At 46.5% G+C, this 14,559-nt stretch overlaps 1 protein-coding gene across 20 annotated transcripts in view; it reads left to right on the forward strand.

Annotated features, from left to right (window-relative positions):
- The window catches only part of RPH3A (rabphilin 3A), a 335,220-nt gene that overhangs the window by 283,494 nt on the left and 37,167 nt on the right, over positions 1 to 14,559 (forward strand). The gene's annotated exons all lie outside the window — the stretch shown is intronic.

Below are 14,559 nucleotides of genomic sequence, written 5' to 3' on the forward strand. Positions count from 1 at the left end.
TTTGATAAATGGTAGGAAGGAGGGGAAAGTGGGGCTCAGAGGGAGGGGATAATGAAAACATGTTTGGGAGAGAAGCAAGGCTTATAAGAAGGATGTGTGATGAGTGGAAGAGAGTGACAAAATCAATGAGCAGGGACAATACCAGAGAGCAAGGAGTGCCATGGGTGTGGGCTGGAGCTGGGGGACTGGGGAACGTGTGGGGCATCATCAGGGAGGGAGAATAACTTAGAGAAGGGAGTGAGGGTATGTGTTTGGGGAGCTTTTGGTATAAATGGAGACTTTGGCTGCCGGGATACAGAGAGGCCATTGGAGTAGTCTTCCTAGATCCAAATATCAAACAGGAAATGGGAAGGCAGGATGCTGGGACACCACCACCACCCTGTGCCCCTCCCCAAGCCCTCCTGCCGGGGGCAGCCATTGCCAACTGCTTACAACAGATTTGGGCACTGAGGTGCCCACTGATCTCCCTATCCAGACCCTCAGCCAGGGGTTAACGAGGTTCTTGGATGGAAAATGATGCTCTGGGGATGTAGGAAGTGGGTGCCTTTGATTCGATCCAGATAATTGCACTTAGGGCAGGCTGGGGAAATCAGAGGTGTTGTTGACAAGTGACAAACAAACCTCAGGATGTGTCACAGGATGTGTCAGCTTCACACTTGACCCTCTGTCAGCCTCGTCAGGTGGTCACCAAGCAGATGGGTCTGAGAGGCTTGCTGATGGGGTTAGGTTTTTATTTTGCTTCGCTTTTTAAAAGATATTTCAGGAGTGGAAAGTTCTCCAGGCTGGCAGTGTGTGTGCGTGTGTGTATGCATGTATGCATGTGTGTGTGCATGTATGTGCATGTGTGTGTGCACATGTGCATGTATGTGTGTGCATGTGTGTGTGTGCATATGTGTGTGTCTTCATACAATGATGGGCCTCAGTCATGAGGGAAGGAAATGTATGTATGTTAAAGGTAAACAGTGAAAACAAGAACTCTGCTCAACCTTTTTCTTGCGTGGCACTTATCACCAGCTATCACATTTTATATTTCACATATTTTCTTTAACTATTGTATGTCTCTCCCCACCAGATTAAGATTCCTAAGGATAGATATTTTTGCTGGTTTTATTCACTGCTGTATTCCCAAAGCCTGGTGTATAACAGGTGCACAGCAAAATATTTGTGAGTGAATGAATGAACATGGAAGATGAGGCTGTCTCCTAACTTCTTTCTACATTGCCTGTGGCCAAGAGGCTTGGGGGTTTATAGTCTTATCCAGGGTCCAAATTCCCAGGGAAAGTACTCTGACTGTCTTATGTCAGATACTATCCCTTGTCCAATCAACTGCAGCCAGGCATGCCAAGCCCTGTTGTATCAACATGGCCACTGGGCTGCCTCTGGGGGTCAGGTTAAGCAGGTCTTTGTGGACTGAGCAGATCCCAGCTTAAATGATATAGAACAGGGTAAATGGGGTCCCTGTTTTATCTTCAATGTCCTGCTGTATTCTCCCTACCAACCTGGTGACATGGTGGCAGAGCATTATGGTTAAGAACTGGGGTTGCCAAGTCAGGGAGACCTCGATCCAAATTCCAGTTCTGCCACTTACCCGCTGTGTGCCCTTAGATAAGCCACTTTACCTCCCTGTGCCTCAGTTTTCTCATCTGCAAAATGGGGATAACATTATCACATACATCTGGGCGAGTATTTAATTAGCATGCAAAGGATTATTATGGTGCCTTGTACAAAGTACATGCTTAATAAATAGTGGCAATTATTTAATTGTGAGGTTTGTTTGTTTTTTTAAGAGAAAGCTCACTGTTGACACTAGTCGAAGCCTTTGTTCTAGAAGTCTGCCCTGAGACTCCTGTTTGGCAAGTCCTGAAACTCTAGCAGCCCCTGGCTTCCCCTGAAGGAGATTTGAGAGGCTTCCAGGGGAGCTTGGGCCAAGTCTTTGGTGACAGAATGTCCCTTTGCTGAGACAGTGTGTTTTCTGCCTGGCTTCCCAGAGTGGGGAGGACAGTCCCGGAAGATTCTGGCTGTGGTTGTTCCACAGCGCCCTGCCTGCAGCCAGCCCTTGCTGGTAGCATCGCCAGAGGCAAACCCAATGCTATTTGTGTCTTCTAAGCTCAAACCTGCCCTGATTACTGTTCCACCCACACTTCCCTGGGAAGGGATCAGAGAGGAGTCAGATGAAAGCCAAGTGAAACATCAGACATGGAGCCAAACTGAAAATGGGGGTGCTAACTGGGGCTCCCACTGCAGAACATGAGGATCTCAGTTAGTGAGCTCTAGGAATCTCAGTTTCCCCATCCATCAAATGACTCAGTCTCTTTCTCAGGATTCTTTCTGCGCAGACTCTACAGTATTTTGGGGGTGTCTGGTGAGGGGCCTCACACCCTATTGTTGGCTGTACCTCTCAGAGTAAATGAGCTCCTTCTATGTTAAAATTTCCGATGTAGCTCTGTCCCTTACTGGGTCTGGACATCAGCCCCATGATGCTAAATGTTCTTTTTTATTACCTGAGTGAAAGCTGTCTGGGAGAGTTACGAAATCACTGTTAATAAGCATGATAAATAATCATCATGATGGGTGTCATTTATTAAGCACTTACTATGTGCCATGTCTAAAAACTTCATTTGAATTAACTCATTAACTGCTCCTCTCAACCCTGTCAAGTAAGCTATTATTATCCCCATTTTGCAGGTGAGGAAACTGAAGCTCAGCCAACTTAGGTTATTTGCCCAAGGTCATATGCAGGCAAGGTACACATCCCTATTTGGGTGACTCTCGGAACTATACTCTTAAATGTCTCAGATGTTTTTCCTGAAGATGTGTTCCCAAATTCCTAGGCTCTGCAGAGCATGGAAATTTTAATTACTCAGGTTTGGAGGGGACATTTTGAGAACTGGAAGCTGAAACCCTTTCTGTGCTGGCCCAATGATTATTTCCAGCTCTTATTAACCTGTCCGTACCTTCCAAAGCTGCCAGGGCTAGTCTGCATGCTGCTGTGGTTCTGAGAGTTCCAGGAGAGAAATGCCCTCAGGCTTCCCAGGAAGCATTGCCTCCCTGGGGCAGTTTTGCAAGAGTTAGCTGCCCCAGGGAGCCCCAGGCCATGCACAGCAACCCAGAGCTGCTTCATTCCATGGAGCTCATGTGCTTCTGCCAGGAGGAATCTAAATCTTCACTCACCACTTAGCTCACAACCCAGCTCTGTTCTCTTCAGCATCCCAGGAGGGAGAGAGGATGGCCAGAAGAGAAACTCATTAACCAACCTCATTTTGCCCCCACATTTCTTATATAAGTGCCAAGTGGGATTTCAGAGTTTATTTTGCTTGCCCGACTGCTACAGACTTTCTATATTAGTTAGGACACTTTGCTTACAAGAAAGGAAACTAATTCCAGCTAGGTTGTTTCAGTCATCTATTGCAATATAACAAACCACCCAAAACTTTGTGGCTTAGAGCAAAACAGTGTATTATTTTTCATGATTTTATGGGTTAAGGATTCAGATAGAGCTCTGCTAGGCAGGTTTTCTGTTCCAGGGGACATGGGCTGGGTTTGCTCACTCAGCTGCATTCAGCCGGTGGTTGGGCCAGGCTGGAAGGTACAATAAAGCTTTACTCCCCTGTCTGTACCTTGGTACTCTTCAGGTAGCCCATCTCTTTGCATTTCATCCTTCCTTATTCATTAGTCTGGCCTGAGATCCTTTACATGGCAGTTGGATCCCAAGGGAACAAAGATAGGTGTTGCCCGGTCTCTTAACAGTGAGGTCTGGAACTGGCAGGTATCACTTTCTATTGAGAACAGGAAATAGATCCTATCTCCTTATGTGATAACTGTCATGTGCATGCAGAGGAGGAAGGCATTACTGGTGGCTATCTTTATCTCATTATGCAGAAAGAGAAGTTTAATATAAGGGTTCATACATATCTCCAGGGATCTGAGGACAAGAACACAGCCTAGCCTCATGAAAGGCCTACTTCTCATCCCACATATTAGAAAATATAGCCATGCTAGCTAGAGCCTCCCAGTTTTTATAGCTCTTAGTCTCAATCCCAAATTCCCAGGGAAGGAACTCTGATTGACCTAGCTCGCCCTAGATGCCCGCCCCTCATCCTATCAGCAGTGGTCAGAGGTGCCAGGCTAGACACACGTGGCTGCTGAGTACTTCTCCTGAGCATAAAAGGGCCTCGTTGTGAGTTGCAAAGCCACACCTAGGTTACTCACAAGACTTTTAGAATGTATTAAGTTTGGAATTAGACATTTGCCTCCAAAATTGGTTTGCATTTCCACCTCTCTCCCTGACATTGGTAAGGCCCTCTTTATCCTTATTCTGTTTCTCTCCGTCCAGAGCCTCTCAAAGGCATTTGCTCATATACCTTGCCTGTGAAGGGACTGGCAGCTGGGTGGATTCCATTCGAGGGGAGCTTCCTTAAACAGATGGGCCCAAAAAAGTAATTAGGATTTGTCATTAACCTTGGCATCCAGACGCCGTGATGGAGGAGGAAGTCAGAGGGACTTGTTGTTGACAGGATCTGTCGCACCCCTATCACCTTCCCATCTTGATTCCACCTTCCCCTGTGTTTTTGGCACATATTTTTTCCAAAATATGGACAGAGGGAGAAGTGAATAATGATGCCTGGAACTTGCTACGTCTAATTAGGCAGACATCTGTCCTATGGCTTGACAAGCCGACCATAAGCCAGGTCATACTCTCCTCTTTCTAAAGGAGGACTCCTCTCCCACATTTAAACCTAAAGTCTTAAACCTTCTATGGATGGGATCAGGGACTTGGGGGCATTCTGATAATATCAACATATTTACGTATGTGTCTATGTACATTTTTTTCTCAAGAAACATAGATTTCATCAAGTCTGGGGGAACTCTGAACCCCCCAGTGTTGGGAATTATTGAGTAGTACCTCAGTTTTCTCAGGGATTGGACCAGTGCTTTTTCCAATGTCCAGCTAGCCCTAACATGTTATAGAATCTGTTTGTATAAGATGAAAATACGGTTGGGCATAGTAGCTCATGCCTGTAATCCCAGCACTTTGGGAGGCTGAGGCGGGGGAATCAATTGAGGCCAGGAGTTTGAGACCAGTCTGGCCAACATGGTGAAATCCCATCTCTACTGAAAATACAAAAATTAGCTGAGTGTGGTGGCGCATGCCTGTAATTCCAGCTACCCGGGAGGCTGAGGCATGAGAATCATTTAACTCAGGAGGCAGAGGTAGCAGTGAGCCGAGATCGTGACACTGCACTCCAGCCTGGGTGACAGAGCGAGACTCTGTCTCAAAAAAAAAAAAAAAGAAAAGAAAAAAGAAAGAAAGAAAAGACGTGCAACACATTTAGGAAAGTAACTTGACCCAATCAAGACATTTGGGGAATTTTTCTTTTTTCATACAAAAGCAAAGATTTTTTTTACTTGGGAGGCTGAGGCAGCAGAATTGCTTGAGCCCGGGAGGCAGAGGTCTCAGTGAGCCACCTAGATCATACCACTGCACTCCAGCCTGGGCAACAGAGCAAGACTGTCTAAAAAAAAAAAAAAAAAAGATCAAAATAGAAGTTTTCTGGAGTTTTCTGGATTCCTTAATTAGCTCGATGCCTGCCATAAAAGAGAGAACAAATACATGTTGAATGAATAATGTATACTCAGTGAACCATAAACCCAGCTAAGATGCTTATCAAATCACTTTACCCTTACAGCCTCTCTCATGGCCTCCCTGACCTCATCTGTAAAATGGGAAGTTGGACGGGGTAGTCTTCAAATCTCTCTAGCCCAGGGCTTCTCAAGTTCAGCATTATTTATGTTTGGGGACAGATAATCCTTTGTGTGGGGGCTGTTTTTTGCATTGTAGACCGTTCAGCAGCATCTCTGGTCTCTACCCACTAAGATGCCTGGTTTAACTCCCTACCCAGTTGCGACAACTAAAAATGTCTCCAGACACTGCTCAATGCCCCCGAGGGGCAAAGTCACCCCTGTTGAAAACCACTGCTCTAGCCCTTTTGTTGGTGGAGAAGGAATAGGAGATGAAATGGACTGCGATTTTTCTTGCAGTCATACTCAACTTCTAGCAAAATAATCATAAGAAACCGCTTTTATTGGCATCATGTGCCAGCACTGTGCTCAGAGCTTTATGTAGATTCATTTTTGTAATCTTCACAGGAATCCTATGCAATAGAATATATTACAATCATTCCCATTTCACAGATGAGGAAACTGAAGAACAGAGAGGTTTAGCAGATTGCCCAGAGTCACACACTTAATAAGTGGTGGGACTGGGATTATAAATCCAGGCTGGCTGGCTCCAGGATTGGGCTCCTATTCTGCTATTCCATAGAGGAACAAACATTTATCTCCAAGCCCTGTGCTAGGAACTTTCAAATATCATATATTTCCTTTAATCCTCATAATGTCTTTGCTGAGAGACAGACAATCATCTCTGCTTTACAGCTGAGTAAACCAAAGCTCAGGGAAGTTAAGCCACTTGCCCAGAGGCACACAGCCTTTATGTGGCCAAACCAGACTTTGAACTTGAATTTGTCTTTCCACTTTATCCTATTGGTTTTGGGGAGTACAGGTGGGAAAGGCAATTGATGGACGATTTTGGGGATTCAGAGAAGTAATTACAGGGTATCTCAAACATTTATCGAAGTTAATTGATCGTTTCATATGTTTCTTCATTCAGTTGAACAGTTCATTCCTCTTTACCACAGTGACCCTTGGCCCCTTCAGGCCTCAGCACCACATTTTCCCAACTCTATTTTTCATGACAGGAAAGAGCAGGGAGAGGGGTCAGAAAGAACCCCAACCAAAGCACTGACATGAAACAAAGATGTCGTTCTAGCATCTGGGCAGCTGGACCTAACTTCCAGATCCAGTTCTTCCACTCTTGAGCTGTGTACACTTGGGCAAGTGAGTTCCCCTCTGTGTGCCTTAGTTTCCCCATCTGTAAAATGGGAGTGAATAATAGAGCTTCTCTCCCAGATTGTTGATGGCTTAAGGAAAACAATGCATACAGAGTACTTAGCACAGCACCTGGCACAGTAAACACTCAGAAACAGCAACCACAACTATTGCTGTTCCTGGGTTTGTCATGACACAGCACCTTGCCCAGCATGGACTGCACTAGCCCAGCTGAGCCCTCCAGTGGTCTTTCTTGGCTCCCTCGTCTCCAACTCTGAACCAAGGTGACCTCTTTCCCCAAAGTGCCGAGGCCCAGGCAGGAATCCCATTCACCAATCCCTCAAGGAGACTGAGATCTAGGGCTCCCCAGGTGGTGACAGTAACAAACAACAGGGAGAATTAATGAGTCTGAAATGCACACGCCCTGCACGCCAGCGTGTGGCTTCCTGATGGAGCAGCTCAGTCATTTAAGGACAGATTCCTGAGAGACCCTGGCATTACAGCCTCAGGCCAGCCCCCATCAGAGCAGCCATTTCCCCATTCACAGCAGATGGTCCAATTTTGACTTCAGAAAGTGCCAACTTTAATAAACTCAACAGTAATATCCCCCTACTTGGCAATTAGGGTGAGGTGAAGAGCGAGCAGGGATTCTAGAATTGATGGTGTGGTGTGGGAGGTGTGTGTGTGTGTGAGAGAGAGAGAGAGACAGAGAGAGACAGAGAAATAGGCAAAGATCAGAGAAAGATAGAGAAGGACAACATGACATCGTACCCATTCTCCCACTTTGCTGCGTTTTTCTGAATGGTGAAATCGTGGTCAACCACTGCTTCTAAAGGCAGCTGCTCTGGCTCCATCCCATGAGTTGGTGGAATCCCAGCTTTTAGCCGTTTCCTCTGCTGATTCAGAGATTGGCACATAGACCCATCACACTGGGGAAAGCAGGGTGCAGGGCGTCTTTCCCAGGCTCTGCTGCACACCACATGAAGCCTACTTTCTGGCACAATTGTACATCCATTAACCTTTTCCTCAACATTCATCAAGATGTTGCAGCAATACAGGAAAGTTCAAAAGCAGTTACTTGAATGTTTCTGAGGTCAGTTTCTGAGGTCACTTTTTGTGGGAGGTTGAGCATCAGAAATAAGCAGAGGTTGGTCCTCCACTGGGCTTATGACCTTACTTGAAGAAGGCAGCTGATTGGATCTGATCTCTCTACAAGAGCACAGTGTGTACAGACCATGTAAAAGTGTATTCTTGCATGTAGGTTCTAATCATACATGTGCGTGTGTGTGTGTATGTGCATGCACGCTCATAGCGGTATGTACATGTGCCTCTACAGGCATGCCTGTGGGTGTATATGTGTGGGTGCATGTGTCATCTGTGTGTGTGTGTGTGTGTGTGTGTGTGTTTGGAGATAGGCACTTGAGTCCTATAAATTTCTAATCAATGCAGGCCCTTTAAACGCTTTAGAAAGACAGATTTCACAGGCAGATGATAGCATCCTGGATACCCAGAAAAAATGTCAGTACAGGGATGTATAAAACCCACAAATTTCCAGAATAAATGATTAGCAGCAACCATTACTGAATCGTTACCATGTTCCGAGCATTTTACAAACTAAAAAAAACTATCTCATTTTACCTTTGCAACAATCCTAAGAGGTAAGGGCTTTGTTTTCCCTAATTTACAGATAAAGAAATTGAAGCTCAGAAAGGTTAAGTAGCTTTCCTGGGGTCACAGAGCTAGGAAGTGGCGAAGTCCAGATATGGGGCCAGGCAAGCTCACTCCAGAATTGGTTCACGCCATTCTCCTGCCTCAGCCTCCCAAGTAGCTGGGAGTGCAGGCGCCTGCCACCACACCCGGCTAATTTTCTTTTTTTTTTTGTATCTTTAGTAGAGACAGGGTTTCACCATGTTAGCCAGGATGGTCTTGATCTCCTGACGTGATACACCCGCCTCGGCCTCCCAAAGTGCTGGGATTACAGGCGTGAGTCACTGCACCCGGCCACGTGATTTTTTAAACAATGTCCGATCTCTCACTTGAACACCAGCTCCATGAGGGCAGTGATCTTGTTGTTTTGCTACCGTTGCATCCTCACTGTCTACTAGGCACATAGTAGGTGCTCTATAAATGTTTGTCAAGTGAATGAATAGCCCGTCTGCCTCCATTGGGATGGCAAGGCCAGACCAAGTTGGGAACCTGCTTCCCACCACCTCCAGAGGCCATCCATTGGTGCCCAGAGGAGGGGACATACTCCTACATACTCCTGGTGCCTCTGAGAGCATCCTGGGAATTGGGATGTGCCCGCCCGACTTCACTGAGTAACCAACAGCTCACCTTAAGCACCTAGCCTGGTGATGGATGTTCTCAGGATGCCAGGTGTGAGTAGTCATCATAAAGTTAATCAGGCATGTAAAGACATAGTAGTGAGTGTCAGCCACTTACAGGGTTCAGCTAATTGGGCACTTCATGTGAGAGAAAGGGATGGAGACATTAGATAGGTAAACAAAACCAGGCAGGCAAATAACACCAGGCAGCCAATGCAGACAAGGTCTACTCTTAGTCATCAAGGGTCCTTCCATTTCAAAAAAAAAGAAGGAGAAATCTCAGTGTTTCTCTCTCAGGATCTGAGAATTCAGAATGCTGCACATGAGAGGAAACTTGAGCTGCAGCTCTTCTAACCTCTCTTATTAGAAGAGGTTTTCTCAAGGTCATTGACTGGAAAAGAGGTAGGATTCAAACCCATGTCTTTTAACCATTGGCCACATGATCTCCATCTTCAAAAATGCACTTTCTTCTCTGATGTAAAAGTAATACATGCTCATTTTAAGAAAGTCAAGAGAGTATAGAGGAGGAGTCCAGCGAGTTGGGTGCATTAAAGAGGGAAGTGAAAATTATCCATAACCCCTCATTACCTGGTGATAATCGCTGTGAATATCTTGATGTGTTTCCTTCATGATGTATATATACATATTTGAGTGCACACAATGGAGATGTTCAGATGAGCACGTTTCAAACCCAAACTCACACCCTGTTCACAATCCTGCACTCTGGGTTTTTGTTTTTTTCCCACTTAACACAGCAAGAAGAACGTATCTCCATGGGATATGCTTCACCACCTCCTTTCGTATTTCTTAAAGTGTAGCCAGGAATTCACCAGCAGATTCAAACAGGGAGCTGCTTTAAAATGCAGGTTGCTAGGCCTCCTCCAACACCATAGAATTATTCTCTGAATATTGAACATTCTCCCCAGATGATCTAGATATACCATACATTTTGGTAATATTTCCCCCACACAGTGGCTCTCAACAGGACTTCATGCTTAAATACTGATATCCAGGCAGAATTAGATCCATAGCTGAGAAGGTTTAGAGTCAGGGCCGGGCACTGGTGTTTTTCTTAACGCTGGCTGATTGACATGCAGTGAGGGTAGAGAGCGTCTCCCTTACACATCTAGGGCTTCCCTGCCAAGACTGGTAAAAACATCTTTCTTCTGGGGTGAAGATGCTGAAATGTTTTATCACCAGGATAAAGACCCACTTGTGACACATGGTCCACCATGACCCAATTTTGACTTGGCTTCTTGCAAAGTTTTATTCCCTAGTTTAAAGTCTTAGGCTGTTGGGGTCTTCCATTTTGTGGCTGCAGCATTTGAGGCAGCAGGGTGCCCTAACAGGCAGGCTGCAGGAAGCTCCCTGCTCATTCCTGATCTTCTGAGGGAGAAGAAGGATTTGCGTGTTCCCACCTCACATGCATCCTCTTTATTGATCTGTACTAAATTCATGGATAATGAGGGTCCCTCAGCTGAGACATTTGAGTAATAATCTTGGTTCTGTTGCATTTCTGTGCCATTTGCTGCTGCTGATAGGAGATAATGAGACACTCCCTGAATAACGTGTGTTCATGAGGCCTTTTGGCATCCAGGAGTTAATGGTGAAAGGAACAGGCACTAGGTGGGGAGGCTGCAGTGTGGGTTTGCAAGTGACAGGCAAGTCCACAGCCTTCATTTTCCAGGAAGAGGCAGAAAACCCTTTTAAGTTTCCTTAAAGCACAATGCGGTTTAGAACTGGATTTGTCCCACGCCCTCTTCCTGAGCTGCTTTGGCAAAGCTTGACTTGAGGCAGGAGGCTGTGGGGATTCATGGAAAGCAAAGATGATTGACTGAAGCAGAGAACCAGATTCTAGCTGTGGCTGAGTGACCCAGGCTAGCGGCCCACTCTTTCTGTGCTCTGAGACCCCAATGGTAGAGTGAGAAGAACACAATCTATTTTCTGACTAAGGCAGTTGATGAAGGTGAAAATAGTTGGGAGCAACTGTGTATAAGAAAAATGTCCCCATGCAACTGCCATCCCCTGCCTCCATGAGCCCACTTCATTGTCTCATAAAATTTTATAGTTCTATGGCATTGAAAGGCATCCTGACGTTTAACAGCTCTAGTCAACTTCAAACTGTTTTTTTAAAACCCTGGAACCAACTTTCTAAAGGAAATCTAATTCAACAGCCCAAACAAACAAAAGAGATCAATGCAGACATGCTCTGTATGGAATGAGGTGTGGTAACCCCTCAAATTCTCTCTCGCCATGCTGCCACAGAGGTTGGCCCCTGAACTGGCTCTATGAAACCCTCGGGGTACCATGAAGCACAGTTTGACAACCACCTATGCAACCCAATGCCTCCTATTTTCCAGATGAGGAAACAAGTCCAGAGAGGCAAAAGCCCAGGCTAAAATCAAGATTTGTCAGCCGCATGTTGAGGGTTCTTTAGAGAAACACAGTGATGGAGCATTGGTTGGGTATCTTGTCCCAACCTCGGGCAGTGAGAGGTGGACGGGCTGGAACCAGCCAGGGTAACTGCATATGTGCAGCTTGGTGCTTACTAATGATTGAGGGGCCTTTGGTGAGGGAAAGGCAGGGAAATCGAGCAGGGTGGAGGTTGGCCTGTTCAAGGCGATCCCCATGGCTCTACATGGCACATGGCTGTGTGCACAGCAGCATGGTGTAGCAGCTAAGAACAGGGACTTGGGAGCCGACTCTGGGTCTGAGTCCCAGCTTTCACCACTTCTTAGCTGTGTAACTGGCATAAACCACTTAACCTTTCTGTGTCTCAGTTTTCTCATGTAGTAAATGGAAACAAAAGTAATCCTCAGCTTCTAGTGTGACTGGGAGGAGTCATTAAGAAAATCCCTGTGGAGGGCTCACATCCGTAATCCCAATGCTTTGGGAAGCCAAGGCAAGAGGATCATTTGAGGCCATGAGTTTGAGACCAGCCTAAGCAACATAGTGAGACCCCATCTCTACAAAAAAAATTTTTTTATTAGCCAGGCATGCGAGATCATACCCCTGCACTCCAGCCTGGGCCACAGAGTGAGACTCAGTCAAAAAAAAAAAAAAAAATTAGCCAGGCATGGTGGTGCATGCCTGTAGTCCCAGCTCAGCTACTTGGGAGGCTGAGGCAGGAGGACTACTTGAAGTCAGGAGGTTAGTGCTGCAGTAAGCTGTGATCACACCATTGCACTCTGGCCTGGGTGACACAGCAAGGCCCTATCTCTAAAAATAATAGTAACACTACATAAATAAAATGAGGAAATAAAATTTAAATAAAAGTCTGTGCCTGGCCCATAGTAAGTGCTCAGTAAACACCAGCTACTGTTATTACAGGAGTTCTGAGACCATGGACTGGGAGCTTGTTCCTGGTTCCTGCCCGCTCCCATCATCCTGTAGAAATAACTTTTAGGGAAGATGGGGTGGCTGGGGGGAAAATGAGGAAGAATCGAGAAGAGCGTGCTGCCTTCAGCTCTGCGCATCGTGCCTCCTCAAGTGGTTCTGTGCAATCTGGGTCACAGCGGAGGCTCCAGAGCCTGCAGGCTGCCTTTGCCTGTTCATTGGGCAGGGCAGTACCTCTCTCGAATGGAACACAAAGGGAGAAGCTGCTATTTATGGCATTGTAACTCGGAGCACTTTGAGGGTGTGGCAAGAGCAATGAGGGCCGTGGGGAGAGTCAGCATTAAGTGCCTGCCAGGCAGGGCTACCAGGGGCCCTCTGGGTGCTGTGTCGCCCCCGTCCCTCCCATCGGCTCTCCCCTGCCATGTATGTACACAGCTGGGACCCAGCCCATGGAGGGGTGGGTGGGGTCCAGCTCTATCTGGGTTCACTGGCTGTGTGTCTAGAAGGAGTCCTCATTTGAGGGATGGGGAAGGAGATGGCTTCAAGCTGGTAGGAAGTGACCCCCTCCCCCCACAAAAAAACGCTGAAGTGGAAACAGGATGCCACAGTCGTCATTCAGTGTGTGGTCTGAAACCAGTGGCATCATGTGGCACCACCTGGGAGCTTTCTAGAAATGTAGCACCTCAGGCCCCACCTCAGACCTGGTATTTCAGAATCTGCATTTTAACAGATCCCCGTGTCATCTGCGTACACATTAAACTTTAAAAAGTGCTGGGGTCATGCATATGAGACATGGGTTCTAGGGGGCTTTTTATTGTTGTTGTTGTTTGAGACAGAGTCTCGCTCTGTCACCCAGGCTGGAGTGCAGTGGTGCCATCTCAGCTCACTGCAACCTCCGCCTCCTAGGTCCAAGTGGTTCTCCTGCCTCAGCCTCTTGAGTAGCTCGGACTACAGATGCAGCTAATACAGACCACACCCAGCTAATTTTTTTGTATTTTTAGTAGATATGGGGTTTCACCATGTTGGTCAGCCTGGTCTCGAACTCCTGACCTCAGGTGATCCACCCAACTTGACCTCCCAAAGTGTTGGGATTACAGGCATGAGCCACCAAGTCCAGTTATGGGTTCTAGTTTTGGCTCTGCCACTTCCTAGCTGTGTGACCTTGGGTAAGTCATTTAGCTTCCTTGTGCCACTTTCTTCACCTGTAAAATGGCATAAATAGTAGTGCCTCCCTCCTGGAAGTGGGTGGCAATGCACTTCATGCCATGCTAAGCATATAGTGAGTACCACTGAATTGTAAGCTGTTATTATGCATGGCTTGACACTCAAGGCGCTTACTTTTGCTAGATACACATGTGGGGAGTGAGCTGCTCTTATTCATTCATTCATTGATTCAACCAGCATATACAAATCCTCACTACAGCCTAGGCACTGATCCAGCACTGGGCACACAGCAGGGAACAGAACAGACAAGGTGCCTGGCCCGGGGAAACTCATAGCCCTGCAACAAACCAGAGATTGTTTCACAATCAGCTAATTACGTAATGCAGATAATCCCTGTAGTTAATTCCAAAGGTAACTAATGCTATGAGGAAGTACCAGGTTGCTAGTAGAGTGGATAAAATTGGTAGTCTGAGGAGGCTCTCAAGAGGGAGTGCTATTCTAAAGAATGAGGACACTTGGACCAGGCGTGGTGGCTCACGCCTGTAATCCCAGCACTTTGGGAGGCCGAGGCAGGCGGATCACGAGGTCAGGAGATCAAGACCATCCTGACCAACATGGTGAAACTCCGTCTCTACTAAAAATACAAAAATTAGCCCAGCGTGGCCGTGTGTGCCTGTAGTCCCAGCTACTCGGGAGGCTGAGGCAGGAGAATTACTTGAACCAGGGAGGCAGAGGTTGCAGTGAGCCGAGATCATGCCACTGCACTCCAGCTTGGGCGACAGAGTGAGACTCTGTCTCAAAAAAAAAAAAAAAAAAAAATTGAGGACACTCTAGTCAGGGAAAATAT

The sequence above is a fragment of the Macaca fascicularis genome, chromosome 11 (assembly GCF_037993035.2).
Source record: "Macaca fascicularis isolate 582-1 chromosome 11, T2T-MFA8v1.1".
Classification (NCBI taxonomy): Eukaryota; Metazoa; Chordata; class Mammalia; order Primates; family Cercopithecidae; genus Macaca; species Macaca fascicularis.